Consider the following 22,504-nt stretch of genomic DNA (forward strand, 5'->3'; position numbering starts at 1 on the left):
AATTTGTCCACCATTTGCTGCTTTTCTCTAAAAGTGTAAGTGGTTGACTACTGCAGTATTATCTTATTGATTATAATCTTCCGAAATTTTGGTCATAAAACAAGTTGTAATCGGGGATCACGTCACTATTTGGATATAACGAATAGTCAGTGATAAGGTATGAAAACTAAGGTCGAGGGAATCTGTTTTTCGTTAATTTGTTCATCAGGGCTACAGGCAGAGAGATAAAGGCATATAGACACAAGCAGCAGATTACCTGAATGAAATACTAAGTTTTACATTTTCTCCTTATATTTTGTCAGTCGTTGGTTGTGGTTCCTTCTGTTTTTAACGTTTTGAAGCAAATGCAGCATCGAACTTCGTTGAAACCGCACTTTCTGAAATACTTCCAGACTAGGGATGGTGCCATTCTATAACACATCTTATGTTCGACGACGGCAGTGGGAAACTACCACATTGTGAAACTACCATAAAGACCAGATGGGGCAAGTCTTGCACACTGCATGTTTGTTCACTCTACCGTCTAATGGGCCACGCCGCAGCGTAACAGTTACGTTATTGTCTCAGCACTGCTGTACCAATTCGTATGTCATGTGTCTACTACTCGTTTCCGTCGACATTGTTACTAAAACAGCACTGACCTCTTTTCCCATTTTCTGTAATAACGCAATATTTCAAATCACTCCAAATTGTACGAATAAAAATTACTCACTTTTTAAGGGGGGTAGGACATCAAACGGGTCGACTTGGAGCAGGAGAGGCGTCACAGGACATTTTGATTTCCAGTGTCAACACTTTTACAAATAAATTCATAAAACTTTGTCAGCATCACCAGTAAGGATTCAGGATTCACACTCATTGCAGTGGAAGTTCGAAATTTATTTGTAAAAGTATAGACAATGGTTCAAATGGCTCTGAGCACTATGGGACTTAACTTCTGAGGTCATCAATCCCCTTGAAGTTAGAACTACTTGAACCTAACTATCCTAAGGACATTACACACATCCATGCCCGAGGCACGATTCGAACCTGCAACCGTAGCGGTCGCGCGGTTCCAGACTGTAGCGCCTAGAACCGCTCGGCCACCTCGGCCGGCAAAGTACACACAGTGGAAATTAAAATGTCCTGTGTTGCCTCTCCTGCTCCAAGTCGGCCCGTTTGACGTCCTACCCCCCTTAAAAAAGGTTTATATAAAAACGAAAAATTGTAGCATTGCTTCTACGGTGAACTGATATTTCGATTTTCTTACCCGGTTATTGGTAAAATATAAAAACACCTGTCACAACCGAGACCAAACAAACATTAGTAAAATACCGTTCATTAAGAGCTAAAATATAGCGGTATCAGTTTTAACCGGTAGGTTTTTCCTGTCCATAAGGCCGAGTCGCTCGGCTTCCGAATGAGCGGCGGGAGGTGGCTCTCTTACCGGCACGGATGTGGTCATCGTAACCCGCCGGTCAGCGCAGGCCAGGCCACGGCTGGAGCTTCCGGCGGCCGCCGCGCGGCGCGCTGCCTGGAACAGCCGCGATTGGCGGCGCGGCGCGGGGAGGGGGCAGCGAGGCCTTGAGACGGAGAGCGGCGGCAGTCAGTCGGCGCGCAACTCAGTCTGTGGTGCATGCTCGCAGCCAGCTGCCACGGTCAATGCCCGCGGGGACCCCAGTCTGCCACTAGCGGCCGCGCGACGCCAGTCGACACGACGCCTCCCACTGCCACCGCCACCTCACCCACAAGGTAAGTGCCTGCCCTCTCCTCTGTGCTTGGTGTGTCGTCGTGGAGTGGACGCTGGGTGGTAGTCGGCGTCGTGCGGCCTACTTGCTTTACGGCGTCTGGTACGGGCGCCGCTGTCCCTTATATTGCCGCACTTGGATGTGCGAGGGAAAAAAAGAATCAGTTTTTTTGTCGTTTTATCCGTACGGACACCACAGTGCTTACGTATGCAGGGATGCCTTGTCGTAGTGTTGTTACGACACGGCGTGTACGAGAGGAGGAAGAAACAAAGCGGAGGAGAGGGTGCAGAGATGTTCATCGGAGTGTGGCACTGACATACTAATTCCTCGCCGGCTGCGAGGCGAGCTTTGTGACCGGGACGCCAGACGCCGGCGGCATTGCTGATGGACGCAGGCGCTGGCAGGCGCTAGGCGCTGCCTTGCGGAGGACGCGTCAGCAGCCAGCACCTCCGGTTTGCCGCCGGCTTCTTCCTCGCGCGTCACAAGAGCTCGCGTCCACTATACGACGCGGCTGTTTCATTTTCTCTGCGACAGATCACGCCCACTTACCGCCATTGTGTGTTATTTCTGCGACGATAACATGCTATCTTTGCTTTTCAGTGCCCGTATACAATTTGCACAGTGAAGATCCGTTTTGCCTATGTTCAGAAGGTAACCGACGTCAAGACATTCATCGGAATCGCTCCAGTGGTGTACTATCTTATCTTCATTCACTGTCACAGCCCTTAACTCTCCCTTTTCATTGAATATGAGCTTCAGCGTAGTCTTAAGGAATCTATGTAGGAGTTACAGTGATAGGAACTCGTCGCAAACACTAAAAATACAATGAACAACTTCTTCTTCTTAGCGGAATGAGACCATACATGTATATATACGCTGTTATCCGTGCAATCTGCTACAAGTATGAAGCAGTTCCCCGTGTGCTTCTTAAGAGGAAATTCGAAGGCTAACTGAAAACTGTGCCGTCGTCCTAAAGGTCTACACAGGTCACGATGGTTACGTTCTTCCTAACTTCAGTGTCAGCATCAGAGCCTGAGAAAAAATAACTTTCTCTTAAAAATAAATAATGCCGATTGCAATTTATTAAGCAAACTGACATCCTGCAGATTTTGTTCCTTGGATTTTTCTTAATCAAATGTAGATGATTTTATTTTGGCTCGTCTTCTGTTGCATTACCAAGACGTACTGGACAAGCGGTGCGACACACCACATGGAAACAGTGTACAGGTTTACTGGAAGACGAGAATTTAATGTAGGGTTCTGCACATCCTATAGCGCAAATCAAAGATACACTTGGAACAAGTAACCATACTTGATATTTTGTCGTTATCACACAATACAATTGTTATAAAAAGTCACCAAAAAATGATCGAAATGACAAGAGAGATTCAGAGGCTCTACTTAACTGCTGAGCTGTTAAATGACTCGTTGTTGCCTGGATGGAGGAATGTATAAATATTGAGTATCAAACGCTTCGCAAAAGCTGTCATGCATCATGTGAAAAAACTTTTTTCACGAAAATTCAAAATATAATGAAAGCTATTCTGATGTCTTCGGCGTACACTTTGCGCAGGCATAACAATGATGAAAGCAGCGAAGTTGCGACACTCTCACAATGGGGTACATTTACTTTCTTACCAGTGTGTGTCTTTTTGCTACACGTCGTACGGTTTTCTTGTCGAACATGAATATAGCTATATACTTCGGAATAACATCCCCTATGTTGTTATATTTGTTGCCAACGTTAGAACTAACAACGTTTGTGAAAGGAATCTTTTGTCTTCAGAATTGATGGCACGCTGTTTCAACCTAGCAACCTGCTGGTAACTTCAATTCATATCAGTGACCAATCATGTGGAATCTTCCTGTCGCTCGCAAATACGAACCTGAGGGTAAGTCACAGGAAACGTACTCTCATTTCCGAAATAACGGTGCTGAGAGGGCAGAATCCGTGTTATGGGGCTTGCCTCATTGCAAGTCGTTTGCACGGACTAACGAGCTCGTAACGGTGCAATTTTATTTTTAAGGTTCTGATTAAAAGTCCGGAAACAGGTTTGGGAGCGATCTGGGAGCCGGCGCGCCGTCTCCGTGCCCGCTGCCGCTCGCGGAGCTAAAGGACGCGATTTCGGTCATTAAAACGCGGCCGCGGCCGCTGATTAAAAGAGACTCGCGGATAATTACGATTATGTCGTCTTTTTTAAGGTGGCACTCGCGACCGAGAAGGTCAAGACTGCGCAGCGCCACCGCGGCCGCGGAGAAAGGCTATTTACTTGTTGAATATTTATGAAACCGTGATTTACATGCCGAGGCATTAGAGCGCACGGGTCTAAGACAAATGGCGAAATGCGGTAGGATGGCGTGGGGAGGATGCTGTTCGCCGGAAATTCTCAGAGTTCGAACAGTTTTTTGTTTTGGTTTTGCTTTTCCGTTCCGACCTCTCCATTCTTTTCCCTTCCTTATTTAGCGAAAGTGTTTCTTATCGAATGCTTGTGCGTGTGCGTCATTAACTAGTGGGAAGCTGCGAGAAGTCATCCCGCGAGGTGAGGGGTGTTTTTTAGTTTGGGAGCAAGAAGTAGCTGCGCACCTCGTGCCTAGCGGGCATTAACAAGCCGGCTCGCTGCGTAACGGTCCGGCGCCGCATTCTCCAGCAGAGGAGGCAGTCATAAATTTGTTAAGAGGCTCGAAGCACTGTTTCTAGCACTTCGTGGCGCGCTCTTACGCTGTTACATTCACAAGCGGTAGTAAATGTGCCCAGTATGTTGCAGTTCTGATCCCTGGAAGCTTTGAAACCGTGCTGTTAGCCTTCTACGTCTACACTGTTCTGCAAAACTTAAGGATGAGATGGATAAATAGATGAAATATTGTAACATAGTAACTCTCGGTGGAAAGGAATGTGAGGTCAGCCTGGCTACAGCGGTAAATTGGGCTGCCCCACAACACCGGCAGTTAGAGGAATAGGAAAAGACAGTGTGTGTCTATTAGCGAGCAGTTATGGTGCACTGCAGTGGTTTTCTTCATTACAACATGGCCCGGACACAGCATCTGGATGACTTCATCTGGAAAATAATCATTGATAAATTGAAAGATTGCTGAAATACGACAAGTTCAAATGTGTGTGAAATCCTATGGGACTTAACTGGTAAGGTCATGAGTCCCTAAGCTTAGACACTACTTAACTTAAATTATCCTAAGGACAAGCGCACACACCCATGCCCGAAGGAGGACTCGAACCTCCGCCGGGACCAGTCGCACAGTTACGACAAGCTATGCCCAGGATTTTGGCATAGCTCTTAGCACTGTTCCTCGTGTATGAGGAGCGTTCCGAACCACAAGCACTGCTGCCCGAAGGCGTGGAGGTGATCGACCACGGTCAGCTACAACATATTGTCCGCAAAGTGTGCAATAGGCAAAAAAGTTCCACGTCAAATAACGGGTGCAATTGCAATCACGTTTATCAGGACAGCAAGGCACGCAACTCAGGCTCCACAATAGCACAGCGATTGCATGGGCGTGGTCTCTTTGCCCGACGACCAGCACATTGTATTCCAATGACACTCGAACATCGGCAGCGCCGTTTAAGATGGTGCCGTGGTCTTAGGGACTGGACCAATTAGGAGTGGGATTGTTTGCTCTTCTCGGATGAGAGCAGATCCGGTCTGAGTAGTAATTCTGGATATAGCCTCATATGGTGTGAGAAGGGGACACGTAATGTACCCAATAACATTGTAGAACGTGATCATTTTCGTGGTACAGGTGTTATGATGGAAAGCGATAGTGTTGCATGTGTGCATTGCCCTCCAAATACTTGAACGCGGTACATATACCAGTCAACGTTTTCGCGCAACTGTACTCCTTCCTCATGTGCGTCTTTTCAGAGTACATTCGGTCATGACTTCATTTTTGTGGATGACAATGCGCTACCGCATCGAACAACGCAAGTGAAGGAGCTCTTGGAACGAAAATAGATTCGGCGAAAGGAATGGAGTGCCCGTTCCCGGGACTTAAATCTCATCGATCACGTGTGCCATGCATGATGGAGACGTACTGCAGCACGACCACATGCACCAACGACCGTCCGGCAGTTTTCAGCCGCGCTTGTCGGGGAATGGAACGCGCTGCCACAACTCGTTACCAGCCTTGTGACCAAGCCCGGGGGCACGTTTAGGATACTATTGAGAGCAATGTCCCGCCTTCTGTACTGTCCTGGAGAAGATCACAAAATCGCGGTGTCTTCGGTATAATTATTGTCTTTGTATAAAAGTGTAATTTCTGTTCGTCTCATTGGGTATTTCACGTCCCATTGTACCAATTATTACGGCTTTCTCTCGTTCCATATACGTATGTATCGCGAGAAGAAAGTGTACTTGAACGCATGTGTGCGTCCTGTAATTACTCAAATCTTGTCTCTGCGAACCCTATGGGTGCGATACGTACGGGATTGTAGTATATTCCTAGATTCATCATTTAACGTTCGTTCTAGAAAGTTTCTAAGTCTGTCTCCAAGCGTCTGCAAGTTAAATTCTCTCCTTCTTGACACACTCCCATGGATCGAACAAACCTGTGACCAATCGTATTGCCCTTCTTTGTATCCGTTCGACATGCCCTGTTAGTCTTACGTGATAGATGTCCCACACACATGAGCAATATTCTAGGATGCTGTATTCTGTAAGCACTCTCCTTTGTAGATTGATGGCATTTCCCTAGTACTCTACCAATTAACCGCTGTTGTCACCTGCAGTACCCACTACTGAGACTAGATGAACGTTCCCTTTCACATCGCTACAAATTGTTCCCCCAGCTATTTGTATGAGTCGATCGATTCCAACGGTGACTGACTGACATAATAGCCATAGGATACTAAGTGTATTCGTTTTGTGAAATGCACGATTTCACACTTCTGAATATTTAAAGTAAGTTTCTAGCCCTTGTATCACTTTGAGATCTTACAAATTCTGACGGAGTATCTGCGTAGCTTCTTTCAGATAATACCACATTACGGAGAACTGCATCGTCTGTAAAGAATCTGAGTTTGCTGTTAATATTGTTCGCAAGGGAAGTAAGATACAGATAAACAGCAGGGGTCCCAACACACTACCCTGGAGCACAGCCAAAGTTACTTCTGCATTTGCCGATGATTCTATGTCCAAGGTAGCTTACTGCGTCCTCCCTCAAAAAGATCTTCAATTCAGTCACAAATTTCGTTCGAGACCCCATGTGTTCACACTTTTGATATCAAGCGTAGATGCAGTACTGAGTCAAATGATCAATCCAGGTGGTTGGCATGGAGGAGGTCATTCTGTTCGAGATACGTCATTACATTTGAGCTCGGGGTATGTCCTGAGGTACTCCATCAAATGGATGTCAAAGATATTGGGCGGCAGTTTTGTGGATCACTTCTGCTACACTTTTTGTAGACGCATGTGCCCTGTGCTTTCTTTCATCTACTGGACACGTTTTTGTTTTGTTAAGCGATCTAAGGTGGATTCTTTCGAATACCCTACACGTCAAAACGATTTAGCCTGAGGCACAGTAGAAGTACCTGGTTTTGCCTTCTTCTGCTCTGTTTGCGAACAACCCGAAAATATCTCCCTTAAAAAGGACACGGACTTCTGTTATTTCAGCTTGTGCTCTCTCTAATTAAGGAAGGCCAAGTTTTTACGCCTAATAGTTGGCGAGACCATTATAGACGTAGCACAAGGTTTTCTAAAAAACCATACTGACATTCACGGAAAGCTTATCAGGGGACCCATAGAAAATCAAACTCAGGATGAGCGGAAGGAGTCCAGTGCCTAAAGCCATGCCTCACCACGATCGGTCGCTGTCTCTCAATCCTTGCTACTTGCGAGATGTTAAACACCAATGTCCCTTCCTTTTTTTTTCCCCTATAATGTATGTTGCCGCTAAGACTCAGGAGTGCGATGTAAACGCTTTGATATTTGAACGATATCATTTATGTTTTTGGACCTTCAGTGTACATTTGTTGTGTAACTTCATTCATTTATGTCAAATAGTGCGTCAGTTTCTATGTGAAACGGCTAAGTTCGAGTGTTCCAAGATTAGATTATAGTCCTTTCTCCCGTAGTGAATATAAAGTGTGACATTGTCTTGTAGCTGACTTTGGTTGACCGCTTTTGAGCATTAGTACTGGTATGGATGGTTATGGAAACAAAACGAATAGGGCGGAAGCCTGTTTCGAGACATAGCGTGCTCCTCTCGAATATCGCCAGGACAACGGCCTCACTTACCCGTCCGTATCCAGTGGGCGAATCACCGTCAATTATTTTAGGTTCACCCGATATTTGAGACACTACTAAGTGGTTTAAGATTTCACCCATTGCATTGATGACCGGAACACAGTCACCTGTCTTCTCCTCATAGGATATGTATTGATAATGAAATATTTTCCCATCATCACGATGCGATCTGCCCTCCATGTCGAATGCTGCCCACACCTGCGTGCATTATCGACTCGTGTCACGCATTCTTCCCAGTTTACTGTGTGTGAAATCTTATGGGACTTAATTGCTAAGGTCATCAGTCCCTAAGCTTACACACTACTTAACCTAAATTATCCTAAGGACAAACACACACACCCATTCCCGAGGGAGGACTCGAACCTCCACCGGGACCAGCCGCACAGCCCATGACTGCAGCGCCCTAGACCGCTCGGCTAATCCCGCGCGGCCCCAGTTTACTCTGAGACTAAAGAAGGAGGTTAGAACATAGGGAGACGCACTTACGTGAAAAAAGTGAAGCGTGCCTCCGCCATATTGCTAAGACTTCGTGAAGCGTTCCTCGGACAGTTTTGCTACGGTGGACACCATGCTCGACGATTGAGAATTATCGTTAGAAGATCATGTATATGAACTGTCTAATAAGTATTCACCCAAGAAAGTGTATTGTTCCAGAGTATGTACTTAGAACTGACTATTAATTGATCGCATTAACGCTGAGGTAGATTTTTAAACAGGACTTTAACGGAGAAGCAGACATCTAAAATTCGCGAAGATGGCGGACAGGCTTCAACTTATGTCTGGGCTCGACACAGATAACGCCATCTCCCCTATATTCTAACCTCTTTGGACTAAAAGCGGTATATCGTCACTTTCTTCATAGCAGTTGTTTCTCACCAGTCGTGATCTGTATTAAAATATCTGTGATTCATTTCCTTTCCTAGTTTTCGTTATTTCATTGTTACGATGTCTATGAAATTACAGCTGTTTCACAAAATGTTGATCTTGTGCTTTCATCTTTCCGCTGTAAGCTACATCTTTACCAGTTTCCATTGGCTGTAACAACTGGAGCTGTCTGGATCCAAAAATAGTAAGTCTGTTGTGTTCAAAGTTCACGGTGGTACAGTTGTCGAAATGGATTAAAATATTTCTGTTCGGAAAGAGCTTTTGAGAAATTATACGTCTTAAACGCAAAAGGAAACTGTTATAGCTAAAGGGGAAAGCGTGTGATAGCTCTTCTATTGAGAAAAATTGTAAAATACAGAAAAAAAGTATTTGGTCCTTTGTAAATGCTGACAATTTGGCGTATTTCATAGGAACCGCGCTTCGACGACGAGCGCTGAGAACTAACAGAGAGTGCTTCAGTCGCGCACGTATCAGTCACCGCTAATACATCAAAGACAAAGAGCTCGAATTAAAATATAAACAATGAAGCGACGAGCGAGTGAGGACGTAGATCGAATGGAAATACGCAGGCAGATTAAAATGCAGTGACTGATTGTAAATTTTGAATGAGTACATGAGTCTGGGTGAGTTTGCAGGGCGAGAGGTGTGGATGTGGAGCGTGCGGGAAATCCGAGGATGCGAGGGGGGCAGGGAAGCCGCCAAAGCGACGCGACGTGTGGGCTCCGGCCGCGCCCGCGCCACACATCAAAGCCCTGTCCCCGGGCAGCTTTTGACAGCGCCGGGCTCTCCCAGCTGACACGCGGCCGCTTTGTACCTACTTTTGCTTCGTTGCGAGACAGGGATTAGTTACGTTTATTTGAAATTTCGATACGAGGTAGCACTGACGTCTCTTACATGCGTTCGCGTTTCACGACCTGCAACACGTAGCTGTAGTAGAATGGTTCAAATGGCTCTGAGCACTATGTGACTCAACTGCTGAGGTCATTAGTCCCCTAGAACTTAGAACTAGTTAAACCTAACTAACCTAAGGACATCACAAACATCCATGCCCGAGGCAGGATTCGAACCTGCGACCGTAGCGGTCTTGCGGTTCCAGACTGCAGCGCCTTTAACCGCACGGCCACTTCGGCCGGCTGGCTGTAGTAGAGTGCACATAAGAAGGCGGATGGTGGGGATACGCGCAGTGGCGAAGAACTGTGTGCCACGTGACCCTCCAGCCAATAATGGCGTTCTGCCGCATCTGCCTGCAGCACGCGCTTCCGGATTCGTTTAGATAATTTACAGTTGATTCTGATGTTAGTTTACATATGATGAAATTACGAGGGGCGTTTAATAAGTGATGCAACATATTTTTTTCTGATAGTGGTTTGGTTTTATTCAGGATTACAATACACCATATTATTACCCACTCTTTTGACTGTAAAACCGCCGGCCGCGGTGGCCGAGCGGTTCTAGGCACTTTAGCCCAGAACCGCGCGACTGCTACGGTCGCAGGTTCGAATCCTGCCTCGGGCATGGATGTGTGTGATGTCCTTAGGTTAGTTAGGTTTAAGTAGTTCTAAGTTCTAGGGGACTGATGACCTCAGATGTGAAGTCCCACAGTGCTCAAAGCCATTTGAACCATTTTGAACGTCGGAGCCAACGTCTTGCTGCATCAGTAACCTTCCCATCATCAGCGTACTGCTTCCAGCGGAGTGCGTTCTTCATTGGGCCAAACAGCTGGAAGTAGGAAAGTGCGAGTTCCATGCTGTACGGTGGGTGAGGAAAAACTGTAAAATTTTGTTAGCTCCTCCCGGATGCGCAGACTTGTGTGAGGCCTCAAGTTGTCATGGAGAAGGAGAAGTGTTTGATTGTGATACCTTAATGACCTCAAATGAGAGTGTATACACGTTCCAACACTGCAGAAGACACAGCGATGTGCGGCCGACCGGCAAGCGGGAGGTTGCACAGGTTTGCGCGGCCTTGGTGCAATGCTGACTGTCTCTTTGCTCAACGGCTCACCGTGCTTTTGTTAAGTAGCAGGACTCTGTGGACATTCGGCAAGCGCCTATGAATATCTGAAATGCTCCGGTTTTCCGCAAAAATAAACTCAACGGCTGCTATTTGCTTGGAACGCACCTTCGTTACAGACAACATTTTGAGGACTACTTACAGCGCCGCCACTTATTGGAAATATAGCTACTGAAACGGAAATATTCCATGGTGTCCCACAACAAATTGCTCTTTTTTTTACTGAAATTAACGGAGAAAAAAATATCTTGCATTGCATACTAAATGCCCCTTGTTCTTAGCCACTACGGTGCTCAATATCGATGGCACAAAACAAACACAACCAGCAGTACGTTAGGAATCGACAGCTATAGTTATTGAGCGTATAAATTCTAATACGGAGAGTCAGAAGCAGAAACCGTGGCCAAGTGTAGCTCTCACCTCAGCGTTGCCAGTTACAAGGGTAGATAATAGCTGGAGCGTGAGGTATGGGACAGAGATAGAGATACAAAACTCGCTGGCGACACCTCAAAGTTCTCTCTCCTCTCTCTCTCTCTCTTTCTTTTTCTCTCTCTTTCTTTTTCTCTCTCTTTCTCTTTCTGCAGAACGTATCGCTTTTTCTCCATCAAGTGTGCTACACCACTATGATAGAAGAGCGATACTAACGAGTGGTTGAAAACGCGGTTACAAATTTCCTGTATGTCAGATACGTTACCTGAGTACATCAAGAGCGTTGTGTACAATGGTTTCAGCATTCTGACTTTTTCTCCAATGAATAATTTTAGATCGATGAGCATTTTCACTCGTTATGCAGTATGTTATAAAAAGATTTCGAATAATTGTACTTTACAAAGCTTGCCAAGCAAGAAAAGCTCCCTGTGCTGACCTAGACGGTCCAGTTAGGACCGACCCGTCTTTTAGCCATCCTCTGCCAATGGCGTCATGTGGGTATGTTATGGAGGGTTTTGGGCTCAGCACACGCTCTCCCGACCGTGGTTGCTTTCTAGACCTTGGAGCCACTACTTCTCAAACGAGTAGTTCCTCAGTTGGTATCACGAGGCTAAGTACACCCCGTTCCAGGCCTCCTACCAAGGATTAATTCCTGTCTATACCGGCAATGGAACCCACACAGGCTGACCATTGAGCTACGTCCGCGGAACAAGTAACAAGAATGTTGAAGCTATACAGTAATCCTACACAGGCCGTACTAGTTCTCAGGCATTCCCAAAGGACTGCGAGAAGGCTGCTCTGTGGCGCCAGCCTTATGTGAAATCTGCTTTGAGGAAGTTCTTAAGAGATGGAGAGAGCAGTGCTGCGGAACAGGAATACACAGAGAACATTAAACTTCTCTTTGCTGACTAAGCTGGAGATCAGAACGATTAAATGGTGCGAAAACTGGAGAAAAAATAAGAAGAATGCGGACTGAAAATTATTATTGAGAAAACTGAATATGTAGCAGTAGGAGAAAGAAATGTGAAAGACTTAGACACTGAAATGACAAAAATATGAAAAAAAAATTGACATTTTCATATTCTTGGAAATATCGCTGTTGTCATTCAATAGCAGAAGCACAGTCGACAAAACAAAATAGGCCAACGGGAAACAGCAATATGTCAACCCATCTCTGTTCTCTGGAGAAGCAACATAACAAAAAGGGCATAACATATATTCTATAAACTGGAAGCGTAAACCCCTGCTCAATAATTTGTATGTCAGAGTTTCTCCTACACCAACCTTGTAAAAGGTGACTGATTCATTTTATATAAACAAAGTGCGGAAGCTGTATTTCAAACATTCCTGAAGTACAAAACGTGTGGAAGAGTAGCTGAGGAAGAGTGTGCCACATCGATTTAAGCATAAAGAAATATTTACCTTCTTTAGTATGTTTCTGATCTGCGGATGTCTATGAATGGGACAGAAGGCGAAAAACAGTGCTAAAATCTCATTCTGTGCTACACGAGTAAAGAAAATAAGATGAAAAGTGTACCACGTTAGCATCTATTTATTGCCGACATCCTCTGTGTTACATTTGCAGCGGAATGAGGAAACGCTTACCTGTGTCTAATAGAAGACGCATGATTCACGATAGTTTGTAAGCTTTTTATCTAGCAGGTCTGGAGAGAGTACATAGGTTTCCTAGTCTCCTTGCTTCCTGCCACACAAACAAAAAGGCACCTGTGTCGACTCAGTAAGATTCGTTCATCATAATTGATGTTTCAGGAAAGTCGTCAACTGTTGCACTCACGACTTACAGAATGAAAAACTGCACCAGTTACTTACGACAGGTATTCAATGTGTTATGCAACACATTCATTCCTCGGCTAATTTCGTTTGAGAAAATGCCGAATTTGTTGCGGGACATTGGGGAACATTCCCGTTTCAGGCCCTATACCTTAATTAAGTTCCGGTAGGTGGCGGCGCTATGAGCAACCTACAAAACGGCATCTGTAACTGAGGTGCATTCAAAGCGGAGAGCTGTTATTGAGTTTCTTTTGGAGGAAAATCAGAGCTTCTCAGATATTCATGGGCGCTTGCAGAACGTCTACGGAGACCTAGCAGTAAACAGAAGCACGGTGAGTCGTTGGGCGCGGCGTCTGTCACCATCGCAAGAAGGTCATGCACTCCTGACCGATCTCTCGCGTGCCAGCCGGCTTGCTCAGAGCTGTGACTCCCACAATGTTGGAACGTACGGACACACTTACTCGAAGTGATCGACGGATCACAATCAAACACCTCTCTGCACAACTGTTCCTCTCTGTTGGTAGTGCTGACACACTCGTCTACAAGTTTGTGTACTGCTGGGCTCCTCACCACCTTACAGTAGACCAAAAAGAGCAACCATGGACCATCTGTGCGGAATTACTTGCAGCGTAGACCAGTGGAGTGATACAAAGTGGGCTTATAGGCCCTCCCAGTGAGGTGGTGTAAGGCCGGCGCGTTGAACGGAGGAGATTTTGAAAAATAGGTTTTTGTAGCCAAAAGAGTGAGGAGTAATATGGTACATTGGAATCCTGAGTAAAATCTACCTGATTTCAGAAAAAAGTTGCATTACTTATTGAATACCCCTCGTATTTTCTATGTTTAACACAACGCGTCTCAAGAATTCATTCTCATTTTCAGATGCATATTTTTTGCGATATTCTTTGCAATGAAGGAGGCATCAAAATACCTTGTAACTTCAAAAAGACAACTACATTCCAAGAGAGACAGAAAAATCACACACGCAAACGTCACAAAAAATTATTTATGTAAACAAATGCAGTTGAAAATGATGATAAATTCTCGAAACGCATTTCGCTAAGCATGAAAAAATAAGTGACTGGTGCAGTTTTCATTATACAAATTACGATAAGATTAATTCGTGGCAACGCTAATTTCAGCGACTGGTTGCTCACATAGCGTACCAGCGGCGCGTACATAGTGTGTGGTGTGTCTCGCAGCAGAGCCAACCTCCTGTCTCTTGGCTCGCTCCCGAACGAAAGGGAAATCTAGCGCTGTGTGCCAGAAAGCAAGAGCAGGCCACGCCGAGGTACTCTAGTTCCAGTGCAGTCCTACTTGTGTGTCACTGACTGGCTTCGAAGCGTTCCATCTTAGATTCAGCCAACTTAAGCAACAGGGATGATTCGACGATGCACTGAGAACAACTACCCATTCCTTTCAGAATGTCAAATTGTCTTAGCCACACTGTTTATTGACTGGAACCGTTTTAAGCGCTACGAATGTACCTCATTTTCAAAGGCATATGTAAAAACCTTAGTATAAAGAGTATTGCATATACTGAACGTATGGGTACCTCGTCATCTGTTATGAACAACACACTGGTGCAATATATACAGTGTTTTTAATATGAAGATAGACATCCAGCGATCACAGGCCCTGCAGACCACGCGCTGCTTCCACAAACTACCTCCATTCCTTCCTGTTTTGTACCCGGTTCCTCCAGCTGTCTTCAGTCCCCAGGGCTGCTAGGTCCTTCGTCAGGTCGTCCATCCAGCGTTGCCTTGGTCGTCCAATCGAGCGTTTGGTGTTTGGTTTACCCTCTAGTGCCATCTTCGCCTGTCTTCCATCTGGCATACGGGCTACATGGCCCACCCATTGTATTCTTTCACTTTTTATTTTCTGTAGGATTGTTGGTTGTCGCATCAGAAGGTAGATTTTCTCGCTTTTCCTTCTCCTCCATTCTCCGTTATCTAAAACTCGTCCCCATATCCTCCTCATTACTCCTCTTTCAAATATTAATAGTTTTTCCTTTTCTCGCTTAGTCATGCTCCATGTTTCTGAACCGTACATTACTGCTGGGCATATCACTGTGTTGTAGATTTTCATCTTATTGTTCACTGAGATCGATTTAGATCCGGGTGTCTCACTGAGGGAATGCATGCATTTCATTCCCACTGCTATTATTTCCTTGATGTCCAATTATTATGTTGTTGCCCGTGGTAAACCAAGATCCCAAGTCTTTGAACTGGTGTACTCCCTTGAACCTTTTGCCACCTATCTCAAGAAATTCTTCCTGCTCTTGTCTTCTTCCTAACTGTATGAACTCTGTTTTGTCTTGATTCACTTTGAGCCCTACCTTCTGTGCATAATTGTTCATTTTCTGGTACATTCCTTTCAACTCAAGCTTTGATTCACTTTGTAGTACTATGCCATCTGCATATGCGAGACAGTTGAAGTTACCGTCAATCTGTACTCCAGCCCACTTCTGTTACCTACACACTTTTATTACTTTCTCTGAAATGACACTGAACAGAACACATGAGAGATCATATCCTTGTCTGAGGCCTGTCTCAATATCGAATATTTCTGATATGGCTCCTCGGAAACGTACTGCTCCCTTTGTCCCTTCCATACGAGCTAGCACCATTCTCACTAGCTTCTCAGGGATTCTGAAGTCACGCCTTGCACTGTATGTGGATGCTGTCATACGCACGTTGAAAATCGACGAACAGACTGTAGATATCCTTATTATATTCCCAGTGTTTTTCAAACAATTATCTTAGTGTCAAAATGTGATCTATTGTCGATTGGTTTGGTCGAAAGCAAGCTTTGTACTTCTGTATGTTATTCTCTATGAATGGTTAAAATTTTCTGAGGATAATGATGGACAGTACCTTATACGTTACATTCAATTTTGCTTCCCTTCTTGTATATTGGGCATACTACAGCCAATTTCCATTCTTCTGGCAGTGTCTCCTTCTCTAATATCAACTGGATCAGTTTATATATCTCTAAGTGTAAGATTTTTAATATGAAGGCTTTTATAATTGTATAATGCCTTTGGAAACGGTGTACAATAAAAACACGTAAGGCAATTTCAGTCGATAAACAGTGTAGGTACGTCAGTTTGGAATTCGGTGTGCAACATGGCTGCTAAGCCTCATACTGAATTTTTCCGTATCATTAATAAATTTCCATTCCCCGTTAAGGTCTTACAGTTAATACAATCAACAGAACATCCATTCCTTTCTCCCGTAATTTTTCTAGTTAAGTGGGTATTTACTCAAGTGAAAATTTGCATTGTAATGAAGTTTTTGCGTTGTATTGGCTGTAGCAACTTGAGCTACACGAAGGACGTGACTTATCTGCGCTCCATTACTGCTCAAACACTTAACTCATTGTTTATTGTAATCACTGTGCTGGAGTCAATTTCTCTTTCGTCGTTTAGGAAGTTAGCAACCTTCATGTTAGTTAAAAGTTTTATGTCTCAGGTCTTTTTAGATGATATAGAGAATAAAGATTTAAGGTTCTGACAGCGTTTCTGCGCTACACTTTGCACCACAGTTCACGTTCAGTCAGTTTTCAGACATGCAACCAAATGAGATATTTTGGTCCAACACTCTGCAGCATTGTAAAGCCAAATCGATGGCATATGTCTGAATGTAAGTTAGTCGTTATTTATTGCTTTAAATGCCAGTTCACCGGACTCAAAGATGACAAACTGAAATTCAGAGTGCATGGTCAGGCGAATTGGCGAACCGGTTAATAAAATGGACTCTCTTTCGGGATGACTATGTTCGCTTTTCTGCCTCGACCATCCAGATTCATGGTTTTCATAGTTGTCTAAGACCTTTAAGGCGAATGCGAGGCTGGTTTCATTGAAACTAGTATGAACTAAGTTGTCACTGAAACTGGTGGCAGGCTTTGTGGAGTACCGAGCACAAAGAATAGAAATAGTGTGGCAGCGAGAATAAGATTAAGCAGATTTCATGAATTGTCCAGATCGATGTCATTTCCCAGTAGATTAGTTTTTCTGCCAGTCTTTCTTTCACTGCGTGCAATAAGGATAGGAATGCTGTTATAATTCATCTCATTGTCTATAAACAGGCACAGAATTACATTACACATTACGCAATTCTCGAGTAGTTTCTGTGGGAGGTGGAAGAACTTTAAACGAATGACTAGTATGTCATTCGTGTTCAGCCTTCGTTTTAGGTAGATTGTTAAGATGTGTGTCATTTTCCTGCTGATGAAATGTCTCCTATTCGATCACTACACATAAATAAAAAAACTAATATATTTAAGGAGATGTGAACGTTCAGCTAACCCCGAACACCACAAGGTCCTGAACAAGTTCCCAGCAAAGTGGCCGAAACGCCGAGCGTGCCGAAGAAACCCGACGCGGCCTAACAATCTACATGTGAGCGTTTGTTGAAGAAAAGTGTTCGTACAGAGTCAATTTCAATATGTATTTCTGCCTTATTCGCGTCATCTTTGAATGTCCTCAGAATCTTTGACGCAATGTGCGATCTTCAAGAAGTGCACGAACTCTGTCACGACAGCTGAACGTTCCTAGGTCCACCGTTCGAAAAGCGATGCAAACTTCCAGGCTGTCGTCGATGCAGATGGTCATCACATTGAGAAACGTTTGTAACCTGGGACGTAAATATGGTAAGCAACTAACCAATGTTACCTTCTTACGTGGAAATTAAAATGTGATTCTTTCAGTGGTGTATTCGTATTTTTATCTCCCCCATGTCGTTACAAATGTTTCCACAAAGATTCATTATCCTACGATCACTCGTTTTTCAAGGAGGCCCAGTCAAGTAGCGAAAGTTTAATTATAAACACCTTGTAGTTCTTAAACCGGTTGCTTGACGCATGTACTTTTCAAATTTTTGGAGTCTGCTTTTAACAAGCTGTACTTCCCTGAACCGAAATTCTTGTAAGTTACGTCAAAGCAATGTACTAAGCTCTGATGTAGACAAATTCTTTCCGTTTTCTTCGATTTTGGCGTGGAGCTACTTCCTCGAGATTTTGTCTTCTTTCGTGAATTTGGATCTTTCCAGTATTTCCTCACTCTTGCACTGCGTTCTTTTTTTCTTTCATCTGTCTAAACAGTGACGCGCATTCTGGTCTTTTCCTGAAAACCCCCGATTCTCCTATCTTGTTTCGAAACGTTGGTCTGCATAGAACTTCTGATTTTGTAACATTAATTTCTGCTAAGTTCGTTTTCACTTCCCAGAACCAACCGAGTTGCGTTTTGAGATTGTTGTCGAAATGGTCAAATATTTTTTGGATTGTCTTTACGGGGTCATTCCAACCCATTGACAATGAAATGGAATTCTCCTTTCTCTAACAGACAGTTATATGCTTTGGGTGTAGGTTTTTGCGTTACTTCTTCTCATCCACTTACTTCTAACTTTCGTTGGATCGAGTATTCTACGTAGTACCTTTCTTTCTTTCTAGGTATTCAATTTCTCCCTTTTGTTGGAGATTAAATATTCCACTGCATGGCACTCCGGTTTTATGAGAATGTTACAGTGTTGGATTTTTTATTTACTGTGAGTGATATTTTATTGTAAGCGTTCTTCGTGTAATATACACAAAATCACGCGGTTTAGGGGGGAGAGGAGGAGGACGACGACGAGACAGTAACTATTACCTATCCTAGAACCGAACCCTGGATCCGTGCCCGAAAACAGTATCTCCTTTCTGATATTTAGTCGCGTCCTTACGTCAACCAATCTTAATACACTGATTCCGTACGAACGCCGGCGATGTAGGATCTCGTGAGAGCCTGATACCAGCTGTACTACAGTGCTTCAAAGCGACCACTGTGCTTTTGTAAAAGGGGTGACTCATATTTTGTCCGTAGGGCTTACGTTGTAGCAGTGTGTCCTGCGTCCGGTAGACATCGCTTTTGCACGTTAACGTGGCTGCACAGTCGAGATAAGCTCCAGCAGGTGTGGAGCTACTTACACGAGCGGCCGCTCGGTCCATTTCTCGCAGAGACGTGAGATTAGTTCTGGGATGGGGATGTAATCGGTCGGTGAGACGGTGGCGCTAAACGGCCTTTCAGGGTGCTGAATGCGGCGGCCGAATGAATGGACGCCGGCAGAGGCGATGCGTCACGCACCCGACCGGGTTCAAGGCTCGGGCCGCCGCCTAGCACGCGCCTCACCTACAGTCCGCTGTACTTGCTTTTTGCTGTGCCGTCGGTGTGCTTAGCGGCGTGACTGGACCCTTCTGCAAACACGCAGCCTTTTTACTTACGGCGCTTCACTCTTTATGAGAAGATATGCGCACCGGATCTATTATACGAAGCTCCCGCACACGGTAGTGCCAAGTCCTTTGCTGCTACAATGTAGCAAACTTAAGCACTGGATTAGCTGTTATTTAGCCCACACGATTTTCTGCAACTCTCAGCCATTCTTTTTTTGCCTGCGATATCTACCCGATCAAATACTTAGCAGGCAAATATGGAGTCGTCGCGTGAGTCAAATGGTTCAAATGGCTCTGAGCACTATGGGACTTAACATCTTAGGTCATCAGTCCCCTAGAAGTTACAACTACTTAAACCTAACTAACCTGAGGACATCACAGACATCCATGCCCGAGGCAGGATTCGAACCTGCGACCGTAGCGGTCACGCGGTTCCAGACTGAAGCGCCTAGAACCGACGGCCACACCGACCGGCTCGCGTGAATCACACAGATCCAAGGCTACAAGGCTATTGAGTTCCGCAGTTATCCACAGGCCTACTGATCTGTCCAATTTTGTAACGTCACCTTGTGGTATTGTAGCTACAGTAGTTGCTACAACGTATGACGTGGGTAACGGCATATATAAACTGAAGAAAAGCTTTTAGTCAAATCTTGTCAGCAAATTATGTGAATTTCATGATTCGCTCTATCTTCTTCCTTTTTGTGCCTTTGTCCTGCAATCGGCTCAGAATTGGTATGGTTATTTACGATTTGGCGTGGTTAGTTTAAGAACTGGCCCGATGCCCTTCCTCTCACAACCCCGTTAACCCCCAGCAGGGCGGAATGTGTACATCTCCAATTGTCTGCGTGTAGTCTTAATCATGTGAAAGAGAGCGACATATTCTAGAAAATTACTTAAGTGTGTGGAACCCATACCAGATAGGACTGACAGGGCATATTGAACATATGCAAAGAAGGGAATGGTGACAAGTTTGTTTGACCCATGAGAGAATGTCAGAGATGCTGAGGAGACTTAACTGACAGACTGTTCAATAAAGACGTAAACTATCCTTAGGAAGTCTGCTAACAATGAGTCAAGAACCAGCTTTAAGTGATAAGGAATTTACTACAAACCCCTACCTATCGTTCGCATGAGTGTAGTGAGGACAAAATTTAAAGATTCATTCTTCCCGTGCTCCATACGTGAATGGAACGAGAAGAAACCTTAATAGCAGGTACAATATAACGTACCCTCTGCCATGGATTTCACAGTGGATTGCACTGTATGTAGATGTAAATGTAGATGAACTTTTTTTTAATGTTACCGAATAGTGTAACTGAGCCGGTACTCGGGTACCTCCCGGGTATTCACGTAGTGGGGTGTGGGAAACCGCCTAAACACTACATCCAGGTTGATCGGCACACTGACCCTCGTCGTTAATCCGCCGGGCGGATTCCACCCGGGGCCGGCGCGCCTTCCCGTCCCGGAAGAGGCGCTTTACAGCATCGCTAGACCGCGTTTTGATGTTCCGCACCATAACTCAAGCATTTGTAGTACGACTGTTTATTGCAACTAATATTATCATTAACTGAACCTTCGAACTTCTTGTGTTAACAGTAATTTTGCTAATAATGAGGTCGTATCTTTCTTATTTATTCAAATTTTCTCACTTCGCACTAACAAAATCTACTCCAGAGAACAACGCTGTAACTGCACTTGAACATACTCATATCAAACGCAGCACGGTCTAAGCGCCTTGCCGCGATTCGAGCGGCTCCCCTCGTCGGAGATTAGAGTCCTTCCTCGGGCATTGGTGTGTGTGTGTGTGTGTGTGTGTGTGTGTGTGTGTGTTGTCCTTAGCGTAAGTTAGTTCAAGTTAGATTAAGTAGTGTGTAAGCTTAGGGACCGATGACCTCAGCAGTTTGGCCCCATACGACCTTACCACAAATTTCCAATTTCATATTAAACGCTGGCAAAAGACTCGCTTCAAGTCATGGATTCGTATTAGGATTTCTAGTGTCAATTTTAAAGACCAGCTACGACTAGAGCGTTGTGGCATAACAACACGCCAAATATATTAACTAATTAACACACCTAATTTTTACCAGCTACTATTATAATCATGAGTTTCGTGATTATTAGAGTGCGTCGTTCTGGACTTTAATTTTGTAGTTTTGATAAATACTATTTTATAGATGAAATTACATGAATTAGATGACTGTATTTGGCATAACTTTTCAGTAAATTGTCTCAACTGATCACAAATCGATCCTGAATAATCCTTCAATACCTGTTCACCAAAGAATACTGTTTATTTTATTGTTCTGAGAGTGCTTGAACTACATTACCTTTCGTTCTAAGTTGGTATGTGTGCTAACATTAACTTCGAATTTCTTCTGAAAAATGTGTCCTGAGCTACAATCAGAAGCTAAGTATAATCACTTTGCGAGCATTTCTCCATCTTCACGAGTGGAAAATAGAGTGCCAATGCTAAGTACTTTTTGTCTGTAGTGATTGATCGATGAACTAGGTAAGCCACTGCTTCCTAAGAACCTTTTTCTCTTCCGCTGTTGCCGATTAATGTACAGGTGATACATGTACTTACTCAATCCGTATTTACCTTTACCTTTGAAATCTAAATATTTATTCTTCAGCATGTCCAATGTTTTATGTTGAAGTTTAATATATGAAGTTTAAAATGATGAAAAATTTCGGCCTGGTGTCAGTTCCAAGCAGTAGCCGCGGCAGGGGACAAACGTTATATGAAAAGTGATTAACACGCTGCTCTCGGTTCGTTGACGGTTACTCGATTAGTACCGCGAGTGACGGCGTAGCTCATTGAATTGTAAAATAGGCTCTAGTAATTCGATTCTGCTTACGTCATGTACTCTAATTATAGCGAAATTCTCCGAAATGAAAAAAGAACAGCTCATACTGCTACGCAGACAGTGTGGTTGAGCTGCATTCTTCCATTATTGTAGCGCCACGTCCCTTGGACAACCTGTGTACCCCGTACCTTGTATTTATTACTGAAATCGCTACTGAATATGAAAAGTGTATTCACTAGAGCCACTATATATTTTTGACTTTAGTAATGCTAACAGTTCAGAGCAATATGTTATTGTTGTGGTCTTCAGTCCGAAGATTGGTTTGATGCAGCTCTCCATGCTACTCTATCCTGTGCAAGCCTCGTCATCTCCGAATAGCTAACACACACTTCCC

General features: G+C 44.3%; 1 long non-coding RNA gene across 1 annotated transcript in view; it reads left to right on the plus strand.

The window, feature by feature from the left end:
- The first annotated feature begins 1,601 nt into the window (after positions 1-1,601).
- Positions 1,602-22,504, plus strand: part of LOC124616204 — a 496,138-nt gene continuing 475,235 nt past the window's right edge. Inside the window, exon 1 of the long non-coding RNA XR_006979857.1 lies at positions 1,602-1,731. This is a non-coding gene — a long non-coding RNA (uncharacterized LOC124616204). The remainder of the gene's footprint in view (positions 1,732-22,504) is intronic.

Source organism: Schistocerca americana, chromosome 5, assembly GCF_021461395.2.
Source record: "Schistocerca americana isolate TAMUIC-IGC-003095 chromosome 5, iqSchAmer2.1, whole genome shotgun sequence".
Taxonomy (NCBI): Eukaryota; Metazoa; Arthropoda; class Insecta; order Orthoptera; family Acrididae; genus Schistocerca; species Schistocerca americana.